Source organism: Salvelinus fontinalis, chromosome 20 (assembly GCF_029448725.1).
Source record: "Salvelinus fontinalis isolate EN_2023a chromosome 20, ASM2944872v1, whole genome shotgun sequence".
NCBI classification, from domain to species: Eukaryota; Metazoa; Chordata; class Actinopteri; order Salmoniformes; family Salmonidae; genus Salvelinus; species Salvelinus fontinalis.
In genome coordinates, this window is record NC_074684.1 from 22,777,039 (window position 1) to 22,793,378 (window position 16,340).

The 16,340-nt window shown below is 43.8% G+C and overlaps 1 pseudogene; it reads right to left on the reverse strand.

The window, feature by feature from the left end:
- The window catches only part of LOC129817121 (laminin subunit alpha-2-like), a 191,211-nt pseudogene that overhangs the window by 119,423 nt on the left and 55,448 nt on the right, over positions 1–16,340 (reverse strand).

The following is a 16,340-nucleotide window of genomic DNA, read 5'->3' on the forward strand; positions in this document are numbered from 1 at the left end:
TCTCTACCATAAGCCGCCTCCAACATCGTTTTAGAGAAGTTACGAGAATTAACGTCCAACCGCAGACCACATGTAACCATGCCAGCCCAGGACTCCACATCCGTCTTCTTAACCTGCAGGATCATCTGAGACCAGCCACCCAGACAGCTGATGAAACTGTGAGTTTGCACAACCAAATAATTTCTGCACAAACTGTCAGAAACTGTCTCAGGGAAGCTCATCTGCATGCTCGTTGTCCTCACAAGGGTCTTGACCTGACTGCAGTTCGGTGTCGTGACCAACTTCATTGGGCAAATGCTTACCTCCGATGGCCAATGGCACGCTGGAGAAGTGTGCTCTTCACGGATGATTTCCGGTTTCAACTGTACTGGGCAGATGGCAGATGGCAGACAGCATGTATAGTGTCGTATGGGCGAGTGGTCTGCTGATGTCAACGTTGTGAACAGAGTGCCCCATGGTGGCGTTGGGGTTATGGTATGGGCATGCATAAGCTACGGACAATGAACACAATTGCATTTTATCAATGGCAATTTGAATGCCCAGAGATACAGTGACGAGATCCTGAGGCCCATTGTCGTGCCATTCATCCGCTGCCATCACCCTGTGTTTCAGCATGATAATGCACGGCTCCAAGGATCTGTCCTGGAATCTGAAAATGTCCCAGTTCTTCCATGGCCTGCATACTCACCAGACATTTCACCCATTGAGCATGTTTGGGATGCTCTGGATCGACATTTACGACCGCACGTTCCAGTTCCCGTCAATATCCAGCAACTTCGCACAGCCATTGAAGAGGAGTGGGACAACATTCCACAGACTACAATAAGCAGCCTGATCAACTCTATGTGAAGGAGATGTGTCATGCTACTTGAGACAAATGGTGGTCACACCAGATAGTGACTGGTTTTCTGATCCACTCCCCTACCTTTTTTTAAGGTATCTGTGACCAACAGACGCACATATCTGTATTCCCAATCATGTGAAATCCATAGATTAGGGCCTAATGAATTCATTTCAATTGACTTATTTCCTTATTTGAACTGTAACTAAGTAAAATCTTTGAAATTGTTGCATGTTGCATTTATATTTTTGTTCAGTGTAGTTATATGTCCATACTTATGAGGCTACATACACTTACCCCTATGATGACATTAGGAGCAGAGTTAACCCTGATGTCCTGGTCTTTCTCCCCAACGTCATATGAAACTCATATCATATGAGACTTCCTCCATAGACGGAGAGCTGTAAACAAACACAAGTCAACATTTTAAATAACCTGTCACATTATACATTACAATATGCTAACTTGCACTGCATAGAAGAAAAAGGGTTACCACCATCAAAGGAACGTTTACAATATAATAGCATGTGAAGACAAGGACTGACATTAGGCATGCAGTGCGTGTATAGTGAGGGTTATAGGAGTTATTGTATTAGTAAACCGGGATATAAAGTTGAAAATGATCAAGAGTCCCCTTTAAATCTCAGTGGAGTATGAAATGACCCAACACCACCAACCAATCTCCACACCTCTTCGGTGACATTACGAGCGGTGTGTAATGAGCGTTAAGGGACAGGTTTTATAGTGGCACACTTCCATGCCTGGGAGTAATACTGAAGAGGCTGTACTAGCCAGATGCATTACAAACAGCTTTTAAACAAAGATCCTTGAAGATGGACACAGTTTTACAGGCACTGGGCTCTTGAAGATTAGGATGTCTAGTTGCCACAACTAGGAGTGTGTGATTGCTTCGAATGATGACTGCATTCCCAAAATGTCTGTCTGGTACAGTTGAGCACACATTCTCAGATCTAGGACAGCCTATCCTCCCCCGCCTCCTTTGGATTTGTCTATCTGTCTTTGTTCTCTCTCTATGTTTCCTATGTTCTACTCTGGCTGCTCCAGCTCCCCAAACAAAGCAGACATGTGTGTTGTGTTTTTCCTGCTAGAAAGGGGCCCTCTCATCTTGGTGCTATTGAGCCGCTCTATCTCCTGGCCCCCTGCTGAGGCTATAACAGGGAGCTCTGGGGGTGCTGATGTGTTCAATGAAAAGGCCCTGTTGTTTTCCGACCATGGAGAACCTTTGACTAAGACCTGGAGGGCAAATCACTTCTCACACATCACTTATCAGAGGTGCCCCGAGTTTTCACTGACCATGTGACCTGCCTGGTCTGTAATAGTTTGTCCAGGTCAGATCATGTGACCTGCCTAGTCTGTAACAGTTTGTCCAGGTCAGAGCATGTGACCTACCTAGGCTGTAACTCTGTCCGTAACAGTTTGTCCAGGTCAGATCATGTGGTCAGGGAAAACTCAGGGCCTTACCAGCACCATCATCCCCCTGGTTAGGAGACCAGCAACAGCAGTGGGCCACATGCACCAGAGCCAGAGCTCTTTTAATGTGTGTTTTGGCATCATGTGTTTTGGCATCATTGATGTCTATGCATGTATTATTGTGATATGACTCATGCACAGCTGTGCAGACAACCAACATAGATTAATAAAAATGTTCCCGTTGTAACCAACCATGGTTCACTGGCAAAATGAATGCAGAGAAGCGTTGAAATACAGCATTATTTGTTTGTACACAGGAAGCGAGATAAACAAGGGCTAAAGTGAGTCATGTACAGACTGCAGGTCCTAATATAATGTCATGACAACCTCTTAACTCACATAAATCCAGTTCACACTGGAAACACCTCAACCTTTGTGGAACAAAGGGGCTGATCTATGAAGGTGAAGTGCATTGTGGGTGGGAGGAGCAGGGAAAATCTAACCTTTTGTTAAGGAGCAACAACAAGCGTCAGACACACCACTAATGAGACAGATCTAATCCTCTTGTTAGTAGCATCAAAAACACTCCTATCAGGACACTCACATCAATAAACCATCTTCGTCGCAGTAGGATCTCTTTGTCCAGGATAAAATTGTATATCTCACAATCCTACTGGAGCACCATGGCTGATTCTGAACAATCATAAAAATGTGTTTTTCGCTACATGAGGACACATTGAGTTATAGGACAAATAAAGAGAGGCCTGTGAAGAGAGGACTCTGGAGTTAGGATCCACTTTTATAGATCACAGGGGAGGCCGTGTTAGGACAGAGACAGAAAGCCAGAGCGGCTAGCCATCCCACACCAAATATGCCCAGAGAGACAGAGAGATAGAGAGTGATAGAGAAAGCAAGCAGGGGGTGATCAGGGCCCAGATTTCAGAAAATAAACAACAGACCTTCGATCCATCCACTGGGTTCTTAAAACAAGTCTCACCATGACACCGGGATCCTCACATCTGCTCCGCTATTACGAGCCCTGGGCCCTAGCTCTGTTAATATCCAGGAAGCATCAATGTGTGTTTTCCCACCGGCCACTCACAGGACAGCTACAAAGAGGGGGCTCTGCTCAGAGCCTCTGACTGCCTCCAAAATGGGGTCCTGTTTTGTTTGTGCATAGTGGGTGATGGTGGGGGTCCAAAACTAGGGCTTGGAAACACTCACATCTGGGAAACACTTTTACTGGCCCGAATGAGATGGTCCAAAGTGAACACATCTGGGACAAAGGCTAATGCTGCCTCAAAAGCTGCACGAATTTCCCTGCTTGTTAGTCCATCTGTAACTGTGTGTTTGTGTTGCTGTGCTTTATGGAAACATTTCCACCATGTTTTGGGGAAGTATTTGGGATAAATCATAAGAACTAAGAAATTTACTAAAACGGTTGGAGTATCATTCAAATATTTGTCAAGTACTGTATAAGCAAACACACAGCATCTGACAATTACATTTTAGTCATTTAGCAGACCCTCTTATCCAGAGCGACGTACAGTAGTGAGTGCATACATTTTAGTCATTTAGCAGACCCTCTTATCCAGAGCGACGTACAGTAGTGAGTGCATACATTTTAGTCATTTAGCAGACCCTCTTATCCAGAGCGACATACAGTAGTGAGTGCATACATTTTAGTCATTTAGCAGACCCTCTTATCCAGAGCGACGTACAGTAGTGAGTGCATACATTTTAGTCATTTAGCAGACCCTCTTATCCAGAGCGACGTACAGTAGTGAGTGCATACATTTTAGTCATTTAGCAGACCCTCTTATCCAGAGCGACGTACAGTAGTGAGTGCATACATTTTTGTCCTGGTCCCCCGTGAGAATAAAACCTACAACCCTGGCGTGGCAAGCGCCATGCTCTACCAACTGAGCCACACAGGACTAAGTTGTTTCTAAACAACCAATATGTTTATAATAGAGCTCTATCAAAGCTAAAAATGCTATATTTCTATTAACAAAAGATGATCTACGCCAGTATTCGCTGAATGAGGAGGAAACTTTGGAGACTTACTTGTTGCACTTCATTGGGCATTTACGTAAGTGGCATAACCTGGGAATAAGGCTGTGTGTGCCCTGCAGCCTCTCCCCCTGCAGAGTGGAGGGAATAGAGGCCCGATCACAGAGTGTTAACTACAGCATGCAGTCTGGAGCTGCAGTCTGAGACAGACTGGGAGTGGCTAAATATCCTCCTCTCTACTTTCAAGTGGGACAGAGGAGCACAGTGTCTATTCAGAGCTCTGATAGCATCCTATAAGTGGCACTCTCTCAGTCTCTAGTCTATAGGTCCCCAGAAAATACTACCTCGTACAACCAAGGAAGCCAAACACACATAGTAAATAAATACATTCATATAGGTAAAACAATCACTGGCACCCACCCATGCATATTCTCCTGTGCGCTGGTTCTCTCTGCGCAGGCTGCTCTGTCGGCCTTGTCAATCTGAAGACGAGTGGTAATGGCTCCGTTCCTCACTGGGAGAAAGTGCTGAAGTGTGTACTCAGGCAAGCGCTGTCGAGATGGGTTCATTTATCATCATAATAGTCTATTACCCGTGATAGGACACAACTCAGTGAAGAGGCAGCTGCAGTAATTGGTGCTATTTCTTTCACTTTGCTCGGCCAGGGAAGGCAAGGAGGCAGCCCTCGGCACCGGGGCAATAGTCAATCAACACGTGGAGATTTCTGAAGAGAAAAGTTCATCTGCGATTTTTATGCAGGTTTATGGGTTTTACTGTCTTCTGTAAATCTGTCAGCATCAGAGGTGGCCGTGGTCAGGAAGTACTTACAAAATTTGGCAACAATTAAGATTCAACTTTTTTGCTGATTGTCGAACAAGTGAATGTATACAGTGCTTTCAGAAAAGTATTCATACATGTAGCCCTTGATTTATTCCACATTTTGTTGTGTTACAGCCTGAATTCAAAATGGATTACATAGATTTTTTTCTCACCCATCTACACAGTATACCCCATAATGACAAAGTATACATACAGAAATATCTCATTTACATAAGTATTCAAAATCCTGGGTCAATACATGTTAGAATCAATTTTGGCAGTGATTACAGCTGTGATTCTTTCTGGGTAAGTCTTTCAGAGCTTTGCACACCTGGATTGTAGAATATTTGTACATTATTCTTTTTTTATTATTATTCAAGCTCTGTCAAGTTGGTTGTTGATCATTGCTAGACAGCCATGTTCAAGTCTTGCCATAGATTTGTAAGCCGATTTAAGTCAAAACTGTAACTAGGCCACTCAGTAACATTCAATGTCGTCTTGGTAAGCAACTCCAGTGTACATTTGACCTTGTGTTTTAGGTTATTGTCCGGCTGAAAGGTGAATTTGTCTCCCAGTGTCTGTGGGAAAGCAGACTGAACCAGGTTTTCTTTAGGATTTTGCCTGTGCTTAGCTCTGTTCCATTTCTTTTATCCTAAAAAACTCCCTAGTCCTAGCCAATGACAAACCCATAACATGATGCAGCCACCTCCATATTTGAACATATTAAAGAGCGGTACTCAGTGATGTATTGTGTTGGATTTGCCCTAAAACATAACGCTTTGTATTCAGGACACAAAGTGAATTACTTTGCCACATTTTTGCAGGTTACTTTAGTGCCTTATTGCAAACAGGATGCATGTTTTGGAATATTTTTTATTCTGTACAGGGTTCCTTCTTTTCACTATCTAATTTAGGTTAGTATTGTGGAGTAACTACAATGTTGTTGATCCATCGTCCATTTACTCCTATCACAGCCATTAAACTCTGCAACTGTGTTAAAGTCCCCACTGGCCTCATTGTGAAATCTCTGAGCGGTTTCCTTCCTCTTCAGCAATGCCTGTATCTTTGTAGTGACTGGGTCTATTGATACACCATCCAAAGTGTAAGTAATAACTTCACCACGCTCAAAGGGACATTCAGATAATTAAATATGTGGGGTACAGAGATGAAGTAGTCATTCAAAAATCATGTTATCACTATTATTTCATACAAAGTCCATGAACTTATTATGTGACTTGTCAAGCACATTTTTACTCCTGAACTTATTTATGCTTGCTATAACGAGAGGAAAGGACATAGTCAACCGCAACAAGCCTCCCCCACATATATAAACCAAACATAAAGCCCAAAACTGTCAGTCATCCTTTGCCATGTCATACAGAAGGAGACTCATGAACAGTCATAGACTTCTGGTAGGAACTGGAAGGAAATTCAACAATTTCTCTTTTTCATTAGAAATTAGTCACTTTTAATGCATGTCACAATGGTGATAATTCATGGGATGAAACATGGCACCACAGATGTACAGGAGTAATTGTGTTGGGCTTTGAGCGCCACGCTAGCATGAGATAATTCTCTGCTTCAGTGTCTGATCCTTTTACTGAAATCCTGCTCGACTGCCACACATACACGCACACACGTTAGTTCGCTACTGTGGACCCCTATATAAAGCTCATAATGACGTGCCTTTTGACATTAGGGAGAGCAGAGTAAACCCTGATGCCTGAAGACTTTTGTTAGAGAAAAATACCTTATTCCAGAGTTCATGGAGCGAAACATTGTTTTCCCCCAGAATGCACTGCGGGGGAATAGAATGTGTTAGAGACAATGGGATGGGAAGACATGCAAAGCCTATGAGGAGAAAAGATAAGAAACTAATATACAAACAATATACAAAAAGCCCTTGCATAAACTCCATAAATAAATAGTACAACTTCAGAGTACAAAAGTACATAATCTGTCAAAAGACACAATGAATGCAACAGAAGACCACAACAGCTGTGTTATACTTCAGTACAGCAGAGCCCAGAGCATCCTTGTATATTGACAATGTAAGACTGCACAATACAGTTGTGTGTGTGCCCGTTTGAGTGTATGTGAGAGAGAAAGAGGGCTGTTGTGTGCGGACCTTGTTGCCCAGGTACCCTCCAGGCGCGTTTCAGTAGTAGACAGCAGGAAGGTGTCTCCTGGACTCCTGGTTATTAATGCTGAGTGTCTGGGGGCAGTCTCTGCTTGGGGTGGGCCACACCTTCCCCTCCCCATCCGCCTCTGTCAGGGACCAGCCAGCCATGGATGTCTCCTGAACAGAATCACACCAGATAGGATTTAAATATTCCTCAATGCACACAGAGAGCTTGTGACTGGTTATGACATATGTTATGTCCTTGTTATGACAGTGTTACGTAGCCATTACTCTATTTATTTAACCAGGAAAAGCCCATGAAGACACCAAGTCTCTTTTGCACAGGAGAGCTGGCCAAGAAGGAAGCAGCATATAATGGAGGATGAAGTGTAGTATAGTATCCCTCATAAGGTTACGGAATTATCCCTTCAAATATTGAAACATTCTGCTTCTAGTTTTACAATGCAGTAGGACAGATTGCCATCAACTGTTCTTAAAACAATGCCAATCTCAAAACACTCATTTGCCATTTTTTCCCCTCCAATGAACACAGAGATGACTCTTCCTGGGTTGAGATAAATATAGAAAAATAAATTCCACAGTCAGATTTTGGTTGAGATATTTTTCTGTGATTTATATTCTATGTGCGAGGCAGAGGGAAATACATCATGGTTTGACACACCTCGTGTTCCCTCTTCCTTAAATCACCATGAACACTCCTGTCTGGCAGCCTGCGATTTATACAAGACATTTCCCCTTGCCAGCCTATGATCATGTTTTTTTTTTTTTTTACATGTTTTTTCTCTTCCCTCTCATTTTTTTCTAGATCTGCCAAGTGAATATCCTAAACCGTAGAATGAAGTACATTTGCTGCCTTGTTGCCTTGTTTTCTAGATTAACCTTGTAAATATTTTAGAAAGTGGATTATGTGGTCCTGCCAATTATCTCTCTGTGTGTGTGTGTGTGTGTGTGTGTGTGTGTGTGTGTGTGTGTGTGTGTGTGTGTGTGTGTGTGTGTGTCATTAGGATGGAGAGGTACAGGTTCATTAGAGGACAAAGAGGTACAGGTTCATTAGGATGTAGAGGTACAGGTTCATTAGGATAGAGAGGTACAGGTTCATTAGGATGGAGAGGTACAGGTTCATTAGGATAGATAGGTACAGATTCATTAGGATAAAGATGTAGTGGTTCCTTAGGATAAATAGGTACAGATTCATTAGGATAAAGATGTAGTGGTTCATTAGGATAAATAGGTACAGATTCATTAGGATAAAGATGTAGTGGTTCATTAGGGTAAATAGGTACAGGTTCATTGAGGGCCCAGGCTGATTAACTGTTCCACTGATAATGACGATGGCTGATTCCTTTGTGTCATTACAGGTTGAAGATGGTCTTTTCCACAAACAGATTAAATTTACACCCTTATACACACCTCCCCCACCCCACATCTACACACAGTGATTAAAGCAAATGGTGGATTGAAGGGAGAACTCAAGGTCAGGTTAATTGCAGAGACAGATGCCTAGCTGTCTGTCACATGCAGTATTACACAGTAAATCAGGCCCTGTAATCCAGTGACAGGCCTGTCTTTACTGCCCTCCCCCATTTTTATTTTTACAATTTAGTAATTTAGCAGATACTCTTGTCCAGAGAGACTTACAGGAGCAACTAGGGTTAAATGCCTTGCTCATGGGCACATCAACATATTTTGTTCACCTTGTCGGCTCGGGATTCAAACCGGAGACATTTCAATTACTGTCCCAACACTCTAACTGCTAGGCTACATGCTGCCCCCTTGCTTGTCTACACCCATACACCCCCAGCACCCCCTGTTTATCCACAATCCCCCTCTGCAGATCATCAACCTCTGACCCTCGCCCACCTAATCCTGTCAACGTGTCAGAGTTTGCTGTGCAGTATAAATCAGCCTGTATTTATGGATGTGTGTGTATGCCTCGTTCCTCCACCTGCACTCCACCTTGTCATCAGCCCAGCCCTCAGCACCCTGATTTAATAAGGCCGACTAGGAGAGACTTAACTCGGCAGGCAGCGCAACACCAGGCAGGAGGCACTAATGAGTTGTGTTAGTGGGGGGAAATGAGAGAGTGAGGCCTGGCGTTGTCTTTTACATTACTGTAGGTCCAGTGGGAGTCGGGGTAGTTGCTAGCTACGCCGGAACAGTTGCACTTCTCGCAGCCGCGGAGACGCTCACCCAGGAGATGGTGGAAACCCAGCTTGCAGTGGTCACAGTTTTCCCCCGCCACGTTTTCCTGGAAGATGTACACACACACAAGCACAAGCACACACACACACACACACACACACACACACACACACACACACACACACACACACACACACACACACACACACACACACACACACACACACACACACACACACAGAGAGCATCTGGATGAGGAGGATGTGCTATACAGGCACTCACACACTGTGACAGCCCACACACCCCTGGGACAGACGTTCCCTCTCTCCCAATATCACATAGTAGATAAAAGCAATTAAAATAATAACTAATGTGAAAACATTGAGCTGATGCCGTTAACATTTCATAAAGTATGACTAACACACATTGAGAGAAACTCTCCTAACAAACATAATTTGTAACAACTTGTGGTGATTGTTGTTTTCTGGTTGAATCTTACATTATTAATAATTGCATGCACTGACAGATAAACACTTGGCAAAATCAACACTTTTAAATGCCATCATCCTGATCTTCTGTCAACAAATCACAACGGGCATTCATTTTGCATGCCCACATAGCCAAAGCCAGGTTTCCGTAGCCTTGAGTGGCTAGATACTTTATCTCATCTGGGGAAAAGAGGACATGAAAGCATTACCCATTACAGGGCCAATTCAAATCCCCTATGGATTGCATTTTATTCTTACCATGTTTGTGTATTGTAAATAGTGTCTTCATGTGTCATAGTCAGTCTTTTATTGCAGTGGTTCCCAAACTGTGGGGCCGCGAGGGGTCGGCTTTCAACTTGGAACCTTGTCATGGTAGTTATTGCATACCTTACAGAGCTTGTCAAAAATGTCCAGATAGCTATTGTTGTAATTTTTTTGTCACTCAAATATCACATGATAATGCCACCGACGGATATGGCTGCCGTGCTTCAAGCTCTTAGGAAACTTTGCAGTATTTTGTTTTTGTGTGTTATTTCTTACATTATTAGACTAGGAAATTGTTTGTGTTATTACATACAGCCGGGAAGAACTTTTGGATATCAGATATCAGAGCGACGATAACTCACCAGGATTACCAGCATTACGACCAGGAATATGACTTTCCCAAACCAGATCCTTTGTTCGTAACCCCCAGGGCAATTGAACTGATTCCAGAGGCTGTTCCAAAACTCAGCCGACGGAAAAGGGGCACTCGGAGTAGACTTTTAGTCCGACTCAAGAGGTGCGCACACCACCCACTGCTTGTTCTCAGTCTCTGGATAATAAAGTGGACGAGTTCAGGGGAAATATTTCCATCCAGAGAGACATCAGGGATTGTAACATACTCTGTTTCATGGAAACATGGCTTTCTCGGGATATACTGTCTGAGTCCGTTCAGCCAGTTGGGTTCTCAGTTCATCGCGCAGACAGGAATAAATATCTCTCTGGGAAGAAGAATGGTGGGGGTGTATGTTTCATGATTAATTACTCATGGTCTGATTGTGATAACATACAGGAACTCAAGTCCTTTTGTTCACCCGACCAAGAATACCTCAAAATCAAATGCCAACCGTATTATCTCCCAAGAGAATTCTCTTCGGTTATAGTCACAGCCGTATATATTTCCACTCAAGCCAATACCACAACAGCCCTTTAAGAACTTCACTGAACTTTATGCAAACTGGAAACCACATATATCCTGAGGCCGCATTTATTGTAGCTGTGGATTTTTACAAAGGAAATTTGAGGAAAACATTAGCGAAGTCTATCAACACATTGACTGTAGTACTCATGCTGCTAAAACACTCAACCATTGCTACTCCATCTTCCAGGATGCCTACAAGGCCCTACCCCGCCCTCCCTTTGGCAAATCTGCTCTAACCTCGATTTTGCTCCTCCCTTCCTATAGGCAGAAAGTCAAACAGGAATTATCAGTGCTAAGGACTATTCAACGCTGGTCTGACCAATCGGAATCCACGCTTCAAGATTGTTTTGATCACGCGGACTGGGATATGTGCTGGGTAGCCTCCAAGCACAAAATAGACAAATATACTGATATGGTGACAGAGTGCATCAGGAAGTGTATAGGAAAAATTGTACCCACTGTAACTGTTAAAACCTACCCTAACCAGAAACCGTGAATAGATGGCAGCATTTGCGCAAAACTGAAAGCGCAAACCATCGCATTTAACCATGGCAAGGTGACTTGGAATATAGCAGAATACAAACAGTGTAGTTATTCCCTCAGTAAGGCAATCAAACAGGCAAAACGTCAGTATACAGACAAAGTGGAGTCGCAATTTATCGTCTCAGACACGAGACGTATGTGGCAGGGTCTACAGACAATCACAGACTACAAAGGGAAAACCAGCCACGTCGCGGACACCGACGTCTTGCTTCCGGACAAGCTAAACACCTTCTTCGCTTTGAGAATAACACAGTGCCACCGACGCGGCCCACTACCAAGGACTATGTGCTCTCCTTCTCTGTGGCCGGCTTGAGTAAGACATTTAATCGTGTTAACCCTCGCAAGGCTGCCAGCCCAGACAGCAACCCAGCTGCGTCGTTAGAGCATGCGCAGACCAGCTGGCTGGAGTGTATACGGACATATTCAATCTCTCCCTATCCCAGTCTGTTGTCCCCACATGCTTCAAGATGTCCACCATTGTTCCTGTACCCAAGAAAGCAAAGGTAACTGACCTAAATGACTATCGCCCCATAGCACTCACTTATGTCATCATGAAGTGCTTTGAGAGACTAGTAAGGGATCATATCACCTCTACCTTACCTGACACCCTAGACCCACTTCAATTTGCTTACCGCCCCAACAGATCCACAGACGAAGCAATCGCCATCGCACTGCACACTGCCCTATCCCATCTGGACAAGAGGAATACCTATATAAGAATGCTGTTCATTGACTATAGCTCAGCATTCACGACCATAGTACACCCCAAGCTCATTATTAAGCTTGAGGCCCTGGGTCTGTACCCCGCCCTGTGCAACTGGGTTCTGGACAGCCCCATGGTGCTGAAGTTTTAAAAAAACACCACTTCGCTGATCCTCAACACTGGGGCCCCACAAAGATGTGGGCTCAGCCCCCTCCTGTATTCCCTGTTCACCCATGACTGCTTGGCCACGCACACCTCCAACTCAGTCATCAAGTTTGCAGACGACACAACAGTAGTAGGCCTGATTACCAACAATGACGAGACAGCCTACAGGGAGGAGGTGAGGGCCCTGGGAGTGTGGTTCCAGGAAAATAACCTCTCACCCAACGTCAACAAAACAAAAGGAATTGATCGTGGACTTCAGGAAACAGCAGAGGGAGTACCCCGCTATCCACATTGACACAGTGGAGAAGGTGGAAAGCTTCAAGTTTGGCGTACATATCACTAACAAACTGAAATGGTCCCCCACACAGACAGTGTGGTGAAGAAGGCACAACAGAGCCTCTTCAACCTCAAGAGGCTGAAGAAAAGTGGCTTGTCACCTAAAATTTTACAGATGCACAATTGAGAGCATCCTGTCAGGCTGTATCACCGCCAGGTACGGCAACTGCACCGCCCGCAACAGCGGGCTCTTCAGAGGGTGGTGCGGTCTACCCAACGCATCATAGGAAGCAAACTATCTGCCCTCCAGGACACCTACAGCACCCAATGTCACAGGAAGGCCAAAAATATCACCAAGGAAAACAAACACCCAAGCCACTGCCTGTTCACCCCGCTATCATCAAGAAGCCGAGGTCAGTACATGTGCATCTAAGCTGGGAATGAGAGACTGAAAAACAGCTTCTGTCTCAAGGACATCAGACTGTTAAATAGCCATCACTGGCACATTAGAGGCTGCTGCCCAATACTTAGAATTGATATCACTGGCCACTTTAATAATTGGAACACTAGTCACTTTAATAATGTGTACATATTTTGCATTACTCATCTCATACTGTATACTGTATTCTGTATCTTAGTCTATGCCGCTCGAAATATAATTTCCAAATGTTTTATTCCATTTAAATGCATGTTTAAATGCAGAAGGGGTAAACAGGCTGTGGCTCGGATGGCTGATGTCCTTGATTATCTTCATGGCCTTCCTGTAACACCAGGTGCTGTAGATGTCCTGAAGGGCAGGCCGTGTACCTCCGATGATATGTTGGGCTGACAGTACTACCTTCGGGAGAGCCCTGCGGTTGCGGACGGTGCAATGGCCGTTCCAAGCAGTGATACCGCCCGACAGGTTGCTCTCAATGGTGCATCTGTAGAAGTTTGAGGGTCTTCAGCCTCCTGAGATTGAAGAGGCGCCGTTGCTTCTTCTTCACCACACTGTTTGTGTAAAGGGACCTACTTTTGATCTCTCCACTGCGGCCCCGTCGATGTGGATGGGGGAGTGCTCTCTCTGCTGTCTTCTGTAGCTCATGATCAGTTCCTTCATTTTGTTGACGTTGAGGGAGAGGTTAGTTTCCAGGCACCACTCCGCCAAGGCTCTCACCTCCTTCCTGTAGGCCGTCTCGTCATTGTTGGTAATTAAGATGTTAAAATATGTCGAAGATAAATACACAACACAGAGACAGAGGATGAGTGGTGAAGAGGACAAGAGTCAATAGAGTACTAAGGATCAATGGAAATTGTGTTTTTTCTGTAATAGGGAATTATTGATCAATGGTTCTGTAACAGCTTTCATTGGTGGAAGGAGAGGAGGAACAAAATGCAGCGTAGTACGTATCCATAATATAATTTAATAGAGAATGAATACAAAATACAAAAGAACAAGAGAATAAATGAAAACCGAAACAGTACCGTATGGTGCAAACACTAACACAGGAAACAATCACCCACAAAACACAATGAAAAACAGGCTACCTAAATATGGCTCCCAATCAGAGACAACGACTGACACCTGCCTCTGATTGAGAACCATACTAGGCCAAACACATAGAAATATAACATACAGAACAAAACATAGAAAAACAACATAGAATGCCCACCCCAACTCACGCCCTGACCAAACTAAAATAAAGACATAAAAAAGGAACTAAGGTCAGAACGTGACAGGTTCAGAGACATGGGAGGAATATGTCTTCTGAAATAGGATACTTTTTATTTGGCCATTGGCTCGTTTTATTGCAAGGAATTCTAATTGGTCAACCACAGGCTAGGGCGGGGTTATAAAACGACATGCTGTTCCTTTGTTCTGTGGAGAGAGAACCATTGAGAGAATCACTAGGAGAGCATCACTGAGGACAGTGGAGAATGACCATCTACCTCCCTCCTCTTCGAATTAACCTATTTTCCTCCCCCTGATTTGCTTTTGGGTTTGTGTTATTGAAGAGTAACATAAATTGCTAATCAATCAGTTCTTTATTTTCCAGGCTCCGCTTTGTCATCAAAATCGACAACCTTGCAGTGAGTGACATGTATCCATCGTGATTTTCCCTGGACTTTTACTGCTGACCTTGTTATAAGCAAACTTGATAAGGACCTTCCCATTTTGTCCCTAATGTGACTCTATAAACCCATCCGAGAGCTGATCCAAAACAACTCACAACAGTCGTGTTCAGGTAATGTAGTATCTGTAGGATACATCAGAGTAGCTGGATTACATGGTGTCTTTCCAACTGTAGCCATGTCCCATAGATCTTTAATCACTACTTCAGAGCGTCCTTAGCTTCCTTGCTAATGGGATATAGTTTTGTGCAAGGTGAGGCAACACCTGTCAAGCACACTGGTTTCATATCCAAAGTTCCACACTCATTTTTCTTCGTAGTCCAAAGAGGATAGTTCTGATCTGTAGATCCTTGCAGTTACCTAATTTGCCACGTCACCTTTCCTTCAGAAATGTTCAATGTAGAGTCAAGTTGCATAATAACATCGAGGCCTAAAATAGGTTGTTCAAATGAGGCTATCCACACCCCTGCATCAATCTTTATTGGGCCAATAGAAATTGATCATGATTTGGTTTGTTTCATATCTGTCTCCCTCCCACTCCTGTTGCTCTCATCGTCTTGCCCGTGTACTGAGGACAAATATGTTTTGCAGAAGATATGGGTAATACAGTGACTTCAGCACCCATATCTACAAAAAAATAGACAGAAAAGTTGTTAACATTTCATGTTCACATATATTCCATCCGATTTCGTACGTACACTAGCTGAGATGGGACGTAAGAGGGGTCTATTAGTTTCCCTCAACAGCATCCAGCAAACTCTGCTGCTGAGCCGGAGAGAGCCTCTTATATTTCTGCATCAGCATTGTGTCGTTGGGACTGTTGTCTTGATTCCATTTTTCCTTAGACGGACCCTGCTTCTCCTGGCCATTCCTCGTAACAACACATTTTCTTTTCCGACATTCTCGTTGCCAGTGACCAGAAATCCCGCAACAATGACATACAGCAGGTTTCTACTCTGCTGAACAAATAATGTTGTTGGTTTCACTCGGAACCTGCACAACTCTGATAACAGACTGTGTATTATGTTGATTGATGTCTCTGTACAGTAGTAACAACCTGTCGAGGATGTCACCGTAGTTTTGTTCTTCCCAGTCATTAGTTTTTTGCAAATCACCATGTATGGATTGCATCGGCTGATGAGTGACTGCCCCAGTTTTGGAGGAATTGAGTGTATCTCATCTTCCATGTCGGGTAAGCCACTGTGTCTAACCTCTGCTCTAAATCTTTCTTCAATTCAATAAACGGTTCTTTCAGTTTTTGAACACATTTGGTTATCTCTCCCCAGTTGGTGGTTGCATTGGTCAGACCCTTAAGGACAACATGTATGGCTCTCCATCCATCGGCCACATCTTGCTCTTCACCACCCACAGCTCTATCAACCTTTTCTTCAAGTGCACCATGTTCACTGATGTTCAAAACAAAGTCTAATAACTGTAACCCATCATAAGGACGTAAATTGTAGAGTTTTATATAACACTTC